The 9614-nt window shown below is 50.2% G+C and overlaps 1 long non-coding RNA gene across 1 annotated transcript; it reads left to right on the forward strand.

The window, feature by feature from the left end:
* The first annotated feature begins 678 nt into the window (after positions 1–678).
* LOC308186566 lies at positions 679–3836 on the forward strand. The gene is made up of 2 exons (XR_013944108.1): positions 679–2879; positions 2994–3836. It is a non-coding gene; the product is annotated as an uncharacterized lncRNA (long non-coding RNA).
* The last annotated feature ends 5778 nt before the right edge of the window (positions 3837–9614 follow it).

The following is a 9614-nucleotide window of genomic DNA, read 5'->3' on the forward strand; positions in this document are numbered from 1 at the left end:
GTTACATCGTTTAGAGGGAAGGAAGGTGGTATTGATATATGCTTGCAGTGATAAGAAAGCTTAACAGACAACCTTGTAAAATGCAGACAACCAGAATCCTTAGAGCAATTGGGTGGAAATCAAGGTGTAAGAAACATTACCACCTCAAAGAGGAAAACAGTCAAGAAAAAAATAAAATTGACTAGTAACAGGCCAGCAGCTGTGTATTTTCTGTGAAGCACTGGATAGATCGTGAACATGGATTACCCAGTCAATGGGGAAACTGGGGAGGGTCCTGGTCACCGAGAGGAAAAAAAAAAATTATATAAACTGTGTTATGGAACTAGTAGGTGGCTTGTGGGACGCCTGCCATTGCAATCGTGAATAAAAATGCTACCTCACTGAGATACTTGCCTGAGCCTATGGTATTGGTTACAGAGTGTTTCTAATAAGGTGTTAGGGTTTTAAGGTTTCAGGGCTAAGGCACTAGGGTTGGGTTTCAGGGTTAGGGTTTCCAGGGTTTAGGGTTAGGATTGTAAGGTTGTTAGGGTTGGAGTTATAAGGGTTAGGGTTTGCGGGTTAGTGTGTTAAGGTTTTAAAGTATTTTGTGGTTTTAGTGTTGATAGGGTTTTTAGGGTTAGGGTCTTAGGGTTTTAGTTATGGTCAGGTATTTAGGGTTAGGGTTTTTTTAAGGTTAGGGTCTCCAGCGTTAGGGCTTTGAGAATCTTTACGTTTTGGGTTAGGGTTTAGAGGGTCTTAATTTTTAGGGTTAGGGCTTTTAGGCGTAGGTCTAGTGTGGTAAATTTTATCGGGTTAGGACTGTAAGGGTTTTTAGGGTTAGGGTTTCTAGGGTTTTTTGGGGTAGGGGTTAGGGTTAGATCCGTGGGAGCCGTAGTGTTAGGGGTCAGGGTTCTTAGGGCTAAGGCCCAATATTAGGGTGGAAGGCCAAACTAAGGGGGGAGCCCCCCCCAAAATTGAAGGGTCGAAGCCCCAATTTAGGGGAAGAAACGTCAAAATTGTGGGGTCCCCCAAAATTGGGCGGAAGAGCTCTTAATATTGGGGGAAACCCAAAAAAGGAGGGTGGGGGACTCTAAAATTGGGGGGACCCCCCCAAATTGGTTGTGTCCCCCCCCAAATCGGTTGTGTCCCCCCCAAATTAGGGGAGGAACCCCCAAAATTGGGTGGGCGAACCCCCAAATTGGGGGGAAGAAGACTTAAATGGAAGTGTGAAATTCCAGAATTGGATGTGGACCCCCCAGAACAGTCTTCAGGGGTTTAGTGTGGTAAATTTTATCGGGTTAGGGCTGTAAGGGTTTTTAGGGTTAGGGTTTCTAGGGTTTGTTGGGGTAGGGGTTAGGGTTAGATCCGTGGTTGCCATAGGGTTAGGGGTCAAGGTTCTTAGGGGTTAGGCCTAATATTAGGGCGGAAGGCCAAAATAAGAGGGGAGGAGCCCACCCAAAATTGAAGGGTTGAAGCCCAAAGTTAGGGGAAGGAACGTCAAAATTGTGGGGTCCCCCAAAATTGAGCGGAAGAGCTCTTAATATTGGGGGAAACCCAAAAAAGGAGGGTGGGGGACTCTAAAATTGGTTGTGTCCCCCCCAAAATTGGTTGTGTCCCCCCCAAAATTGGTTGTGTCCCCCCCAATTAGGGGAGGAACCCCCAAAATTGGGTGGGCGAACCCCCATATTGGGGGGGAAGAACACTTAAATGGAAGTGTGAAATTCCAGAATTGAATGTGGACCCCCCAGAACAGTCTTCAGGGGTTTAGTGTGGTAAATTTTATCGGGTTAGGGCTGCAAGGGTTTTTAGGGTTAGGGTTTCTAGGGTTTGTTGGGGTAGGGGTTAGGGTTAGATCCGTGGTTGCCATAGCGTTAGGGGTCAAGGTTCTTAGGGGTTAGGCCTAATATTAGGGCGGAAGGCCAAAATAAGAGGGGGGGAGCCCCCCCCCAAAATCGAAGGGTTGAAGCCCAAAGTTAGGGGAAGGAACGGCCAAATTGTGGGGTCCCCCAAAATTGGGCGGAAGAACTCTTTAATATTAGGGGGGAACCCAAAAAAGGAGGGTGGGGGACTCTACAATTGGGGGGGACCCCCAAAATTGGTCAGGTCCCCCCAAATTAGGGGAGGAACCCCCAAAATTGGGTGGGTGAACCCCCAAATTGGGGGGAAGAAGACTTAAATGGAAGTGTGAAATTCCAGAATTGAATGTGGACCCCCCCCAGACCTGGGGAGGAATCCCCAAACTTGGGGGCGACCCCCAAAATTGGGGTTAAAGCCCCAGATCCCGGGGAGCTAAGCCCCAAATTAAGGGAAGGAACCTCAAACATGTGGTGAGAACCCCAACATTGGGGGAAAGAACCTTAATATTAGGGTGGCAGGCCAAGAAAGGATGGTGGGGGCCTCCAAAATTGTGGGGGGCTTGGAATTGGGGGGAATCCCCAAAATGGAGGGGGAACCCCAAAAGTGGGGGGGGGGGCGAAGCACCAAATTAGGGGAAGGAACCCCAAAATTGCGGGGAAGAACTCTGAAATGGAGAGCTGAAAACCCGAAATTGAGGGGAAACCCCCCAAAACGGCGGGAAAACCCTCCATAAACACGAAACCGGTAATGTAACAGAGCAAAAAATGGCGTCCTACGGCAAGGTGCGAGGCTCAATTTTCTGGGGAGTGCTGGGAAATGTAGTTCTTGGCCACCGGGTTTCCGGGAGTCCATATTGTTTTCCCAGAGCATGCCGGGAGATGTAGTTCTCGGACACTGGGCTTCCGGGAGGCCATGTTGGTTTCCCATCTTTGCTAGACTCCGGGTGCTCTGGCTTCACAGAGAAACCCCCAAACTGAAAAATGTACCTGCTAATATATTGGGCTCTAAATGTAGCCCTGGGTTAATTGAATAACAATCCCTGGGTAAGATTGAAGTGCAGGAGGGGTTGGCTACGGTTTTAAGAGCCGGTTTGCAGAAAAGGGATTTCCCGTTAAGAAATGGCATATACTGATTGTTCTCTTCCTTGCTCTGCCAAGACCTGAAGCACATCTTGGAAGCCAGGCAGAATCCGTGGAGCCAATGGAGTTCTCAAGCTCGACTTCAGCTTCTTCCCAGCTAGAAGAAGCAAGGACACGCCGGCTGAGTTCCACAGGCAACGCGCCCGTATCTGTAGACGAGGATTTAGAGATGCTACTTTGGGAACTCTCAGACGGCATACTGGAAGCCGAGCTCGACTTGGACCCAGGGAAGGATGAGGATGACCTCCTCCTTGAGCTTTCCAAGATGATTGATGATTGAACTGCATAGTCCTATGGTATATTAAAAAAAAAAAAAAAAAAAACCAAAAAAAAAACCAACTCTTCTTCTTGTTGGATACCCTGAGGTGATCCTTTTTCTAACTGAGGCTTTGCAATGAGACTTAAAGCACAGTTGGAACTGGTAGAAATTGGCAGGATTTGCACTCAGTTGTCCTAAGTTTCCCTGCTGGTCAGAGTTAAGGTCTTGTGCATGGTTCCGTAAGTAGAGGTGGCTACCTTTGATATCAAGAGGACAAAACACTTGTTTCTTTTGGCACAGAAAGATGTCCATCGGCACGCTGTGGTGGCTGTGAATTGACGTAGTGATGGAGCGATGCTCTGAAGGCTTAAACGGAAAGCTTCTTCCTTCCGCCCCCCCTTGGCACAGCTCGATGTTGGGCACATTGTGAAGCCTGGGTGTTCTGATTTCTCGGACAGTTGATACCCAAATCCCGGAGTTACTATGTCAACTCTTGACTTTTATTTGTGTATGCCATTGTTTTGACTGTAATCTTTTCAGATGATGAAGCTGTAAGGGCGGGAGGGAGCAAAATAATTATTCTAGCGTTGTGGACCAAACATGCTGCCAGGAGTGGTGGTGGTGGGGTCAGCCCACCCGGCCTTACTTTCAATTATCAGGGATGATAAAATGGTGTGAAAAGCAGCAGCTCTGCGATACGGCTACGCTACCCCCACTCCCTTCTCTTGTGCTGTACCAAAGTTCCCCCAAGCTTTGGTTGGTGCTTTTTGCTGGTGACAGTAGGACTCCAGGGCGAGTAGTCGGGACTCTCCTGCAGTAACTGGGTCAATTAAGGGTTGGTTTAAGTGCCTCCTGGTTTTTAAAATTGCTCCCCTGAGCTGCTGGCTCTGCTGCCTGCTACAGCAAATGTTCGGGTGCCATCAGCGTCGCACTTGGGCGTGGGCACTGACCCTGCGGAGGAGAGCTGAGACTCGCGTGTATTGTGTACCCTGCCGCCAGTGATCGTTTTCCCCTAGCAGATCTATTTTGAATCATTTCCCTAAATTTTAGAGGAACTTTAGGCTCTTTGTGCTATGATTTGTGAAGCTGTAGGGGCCCTCAGGCATTTGCTGCTGGCAGAGGAAAACCGCTTGTCGAATTTGTTGTAAATACTTTCTGTTTGGACAACAACGCCTGTGTGTGTGTGTGTGTGTGTGTGTGTGTGCGTGCTTTGACGACCCCCTGCGACGCCCCAGCTCCGCGAGGGAAGCTTTGAAGCGGCTCTGGGAAAACCTCTGCGGAAGAAACCGCTGCTAGTGACTTGCGGAAAAGGGACTCCACAATCAGTGAGATTGTAAAGTAGGTATGTTTATTCAGCGCTGGGCAGCACGGGAGGTCGTGGGCATGAAGATTGATGACTCTTCCTCGTCACCGCTAGTTGACCTCTTGTCTTTGCACAGACTCAGTTGCTCCTTGGCTCTTGTCCATCTGCAGGACCAGTTTCTCCCAGTTTCTTAAGACAGGCTCACTCTCTTATTAGGAGACTGACCTTGGTAAGGGGCCCAAGGCTTCTTGCTTTAGTTAATTGGCACAATGCACCATAGTTAGCAAAGACGCTAAGTAGCATCCTAGTTTAACGCCGTCAGCGCTCTATCTCTACTTGATAAGATTCTCCTAACTCCCTCTCTCACTGGAGCCCACGCAGCCCTCCGTCCTGCCGAAGGACTTCACGGGGACTTCTGCCGGCTCCGGGTGCCCGCACACAGACAGAAATGGCTTTGAGAGAAAACAATCAGGAGGAGGAGAGCTCAGAGACTGCGGCCGGCTTCGGCCACCTTCCCCTCGCTTTCCCTCTCCGTGTTCAAACCGAGCACTGTTCTGCCGTCAACCTTCGCTGCCTCTGCCCGCGGCGCTGGTCTTTCGCGTGTGCCATTGCTCCTCTACATATTTTATCCTTCCTTTTGTAAGGAATGGTCCAGCAATTCGTGTCACTAAGGGATTTGAAGGGTTAACATCGAGGCCCGGGTCTAGGTGATAAGAGAACAAAGGGGTTTTTAGGGAAAAGTGCTGACTACTGCAGGGGATGTTGCTAGAGTTTCTGAAATCCGGCGCAGAGGCTCCCAAACGAGGAGGAAGGGGGAGCTGAAGGACAATTGAAGGACAAAAGCCTGAGAGGAAGACAACCAGCATTCAGCCTGAGCAAGCCCCGAGAGACCACCAGAGACTGGTACGCAGGCGCCCCTGGGAGGGGTTTCGGATTCCGGAAACCAATTCTAATAACCCTGCCTCTTCTCGAAGTAGTAATGAATATGTATTAGCCTGGGAGCATCAAAACCAGCCGCCTTACGTAACAGGCGTGCGTCCTGGGGGAGCAGAGACTCCCGGCGCACCCAGCGCTGCTTGCTTGCCTCTATTCGTTTAATAAATTGTAAACTTTGATTGTAATCCTATTTGGATTTATAACAGCCATTTATAACACTTTTTATATTTGTATTTTATTTAAGGCTGTCTTGCCCCCCTCCCCCCCCAGCCTCGCTGCTCGCCAATAAAGCTGGCGCAGGGGCTAAGGGATTTGAAGGGCCTGCTTGTACACCTAAGGGATTTGAGGGCCTGCTTGTACACCTTTGGGGACTGCCTCTTTGGGGGGGGGGGGGGGGGGGGGTGTTAGGAGCTGCTTGTATACTTTTTTAGGCATTCCTCTGAGAGGGGGTTGGGAGCTTCGTGTATACTGGGGGGGGAGGGCCTCCCTCGAGGTGGAAGCGGGGGGGGTTGGAGCGTTTCTACACTGTAGGGGCCTGCCTGTACACTTTTGGGGCCTGCCTTGGAGGGGTTGGGAACTGCTTGTACACCTTTGGGGCCTGCGTCTGCGCGGGGCGGGGGGGGTTGGGGGGTTGGAGCTGGTTTTAACCTTTCGGGCTTGCATCTGGAGGGGGTTGGGGCCTGCCTTTGGGGGGGTGGTTGTGAGCTGCTTGTATACTGTAGGGGCCTGCTTGTACACCTTTGGGGCCTGCGTCTGGGGGGGGGGTGGGAGCTGCTTGTACACTGTTAGGGCCTGCCTTGGGGGAGGGGTTGGGGCATGTGCCTTGGGGGCATGGGGTTGGGAGCTGCTTCTACGCTGTAGGGGTCTGGGTCTTGGGGGGTTGGGGCTGTTTGTACACCTTTGGGGCGTGCCTCTGGGGAGGATGGGGAGTTGCTTGTACACCTTTGGGGCCTGTGTCTGCGGGGGGGGTTGGGGCCTGTGCCAGGGGGGTTGGGAGCTGCTTGTACGCTCTAGGGTCCTCTGGCAGGCTTTGGGGCCTCCCTTTGAGGGGGGCAGTTGGGAGCTGGTTGTACACCTTTGGGGCCTGAGTCTGGGGTGTGGGGGCTGGGGCTGAGGCCTGGGGCCTGGGGCATGCATCTGGGTGGTGGTGGTGGGGGGTCCAGTTCATGGGGGGGGTGGGTTGGGAGCTGCTTGTGGACAGTTGGGGTCTGCATCCGGGTGTGGCTGGGGCCTGCTTGTAGACTTCTGCAGCCTGTGTCTGGTGTTTGGGGGCTTTTCTGTAGTGTTTGGGGATTGCATTTTGGCTTTGGGATGTGTCTAGAGCTTCTGGGGCCTAGCTGTAGTGCTTGGGGCCTGCGTCTGGGGCTTTTCTGTAGCATTTTGGTAGCGTGTTTGTGATTTGGGGTCTGTATCCAGGGTTTTGCCTTTTTTGTAGTTTTCAGCTTTGTGTCTGTTTCTTTGTTGGTTGCCTGGGGTTTGGGGTTTGGATCATTAGTCAGTGTCATTAGCGTCGGGGGGTTGATATGAAGGGTTAGGGTTGTGGTTAGAGTTGTTAGGGTTAAAGAGAATAAGGATTTTAGGGTAAGGGGATCAAGGTTGTGGGAATAAAAATGTTTTTGCACAGAGTTACATCGTTTAGAGGGAAGGAAGGTGGTATTGATATATGCTTGCAGTGATAAGAAAGCTTAACAGACAACCTTGTAAAATGCAGACAACCAGAATCCTTAGAGCAATTGGGTGGAAATCACGGTGTAAGAAACATTACCACCTCAAAGAGGAAAACAGTCAAGAAAAAAATAAAATTGACTAGTAACAGGCCAGCAGCTGTGTATTTTCTGTGAAGCACTGGATAGATCGTGAACATGGATTACCCAGTCAATGGGGAAACTGGGGAGGGTCCTGGTCACCGAGAGGAAAAAAAAAATTATATAAACTGTGTTATGGAACTAGTAGGTGGCTTGTGGGACGCCTGCCATTGCAATCATGAATAAAAATGCTACCTCACTGAGATACTTGCCTGAGCCTATGGTATTGGTTACAGAGTGTTTCTAATAAGGTGTTAGGGTTTTAAGGTTTCAGGGCTAAGGCACTAGGGTTGGGTTTCAGGGTTAGGGTTTCCAGGGTTTAGGGTTAGGATTGTAAGGTTGTTAGGGTTGGAGTTATAAGGGTTAGGGTTTGCGGGTTAGTGTGTTAAGGTTTTAAAGTATTTTGTGGTTTTAGTGTTGATAGGGGTTTTAGGGTTAGGGTCTTAGGGTTTTAGTTATGGTCAGGTATTTAGGGTTAGGGTTTTTTTAAGGTTAGGGTCTCCAGCGTTAGGGCTTTGAGAATCTTTACGTTTTGGGTTAGGGTTTAGAGGGTCTTAATTTTTAGGGTTAGGGCTTTTAGGCGTAGGTCTAGTGTGGTAAATTTTATCGGGTTAGGACTGTAAGGGTTTTTAGGGTTAGGGTTTCTAGGGTTTTTTGGGGTAGGGGTTAGGGTTAGATCCGTGGGAGCCGTAGTGTTAGGGGTCAGGGTTCTTAGGGGTAAGGCCCAATATTAGGGTGGAAGGCCAAACTAAGGGGGGAGCCCCCCCCAAAATTGAAGGGTCGAAGCCCCAATTTAGGGGAAGAAACGTCAAAATTGTGGGGTCCCCTAAAATTGGGCGGAAGAGCTCTTAATATTGGGGGAAACCCAAAAAAGGAGGGTGGGGGACTCTAAAATTGGGGGGACCCCCCCAAATTGGTTGTGTCCCCCCCCAAATTGGTTGTGTCCCCCCCAAAATTGGTTGTGTCCCCCCCAATTAGGGGAGGAACCCCCAAAATTGGGTGGGCGAACCCCCAGATTGGGGGGGCAGAACACTTAAATGGAAGTGTGAAATTCCAGAATTGAATGTGGACCCCCCAGAACAGTCTTCAGGGGTTTAGTGTGGTAAATTTTATCGGGTTAGGACTGTAAGGGTTTTTAGGGTTAGGGTTTCTAGGGTTTGTTGGGGTAGGGGTTAGGGTTAGATCCGTGGGAGCCGTAGTGTTAGGGGTCAGGGTTCTTAGGGGTAAGGCCCAATATTAGGGTGGAAGGCCAAACTAAGGGGGGAGCCCCCCCCAAAATTGAAGGGTCGAAGCCCCAATTTAGGGGAAGAAACGTCAAAATTGTGGGGTCCCCCAAAATTGGGCGGAAGAGCTCTTAATATTGGGGGAAACCCAAAAAAGGAGGGTGGGGGACTCTAAAATTGGGGGGACCCCCCCAAATTGGTTGTGTCCCCCCCAAAATTGGTTGTGTCCCCCCCAAAATTGGTTGTGTCCCCCCCAAATTAGGGGAGGAACCCCCAAAATTGGGTGGGCGAACCCCCAAATTGGGGGGAAGAAGACTTAAATGGAAGTGTGAAATTCCAGAATTGGATGTGGACCCCCCAGAACAGTCTTCAGGGGTTTAGTGTGGTAAATTTTATTGGGTTAGGGCTGTAAGGGTTTTTAGGGTTAGGGTTTCTAGGGTTTGTTGGGGTAGGGGTTAGGGTTAGATCCGTGGTTGCCATAGGCTTAGGGGTCAAGGTTCTTAGGGGTTAGGCCTAATATTAGGGCGGAAGGCCAAAATAAGAGGGGAGGAGCCCACCCAAAATTGAAGGGTTGAAGCCCAAAGTTAGGGGAAGGAACGTCAAAATTGTGGGGTCCCCCAAAATTGAGCGGAAGAGCTCTTAATATTGGGGGAAACCCAAAAAAGGAGGGTGGGGGACTCTAAAATTGGTTGTGTCCCCCCCAAAATTGGTTGTGTCCCCCCCAAAATTGGTTGTGTCCCCCCCAATTAGGGGAGGAACCCCCAAAATTGGGTGGGCGAACCCCCATATTGGGGGGGAAGAACACTTAAATGGAAGTGTGAAATTCCAGAATTGAATGTGGACCCCCCAGAACAGTCTTCAGGGGTTTAGTGTGGTAAATTTTATCGGGTTAGGGCTGCAAGGGTTTTTAGGGTAAGGGTTTCTAGGGTTTGTTGGGGTAGGGGTTAGGGTTAGATCCGTGGTTGCCATAGGCTTAGGGGTCAAGGTTCTTAGGGGTTAGGCCTAATATTAGGGCGGAAGGCCAAAATAAGAGGGGGGGAGCCCCCCCCAAAATCGAAGGGTTGAAGCCCAAAATTAGGGGAAGGAACGGCCAAATTGTGGGGTCCCCCAAAA

This window comes from Anser brachyrhynchus (genome assembly GCF_964034855.1).
Source record: "Anser brachyrhynchus genome assembly, contig: SCAFFOLD_234, whole genome shotgun sequence".
NCBI lineage: Eukaryota > Metazoa > Chordata > Aves > Anseriformes > Anatidae > Anser > Anser brachyrhynchus.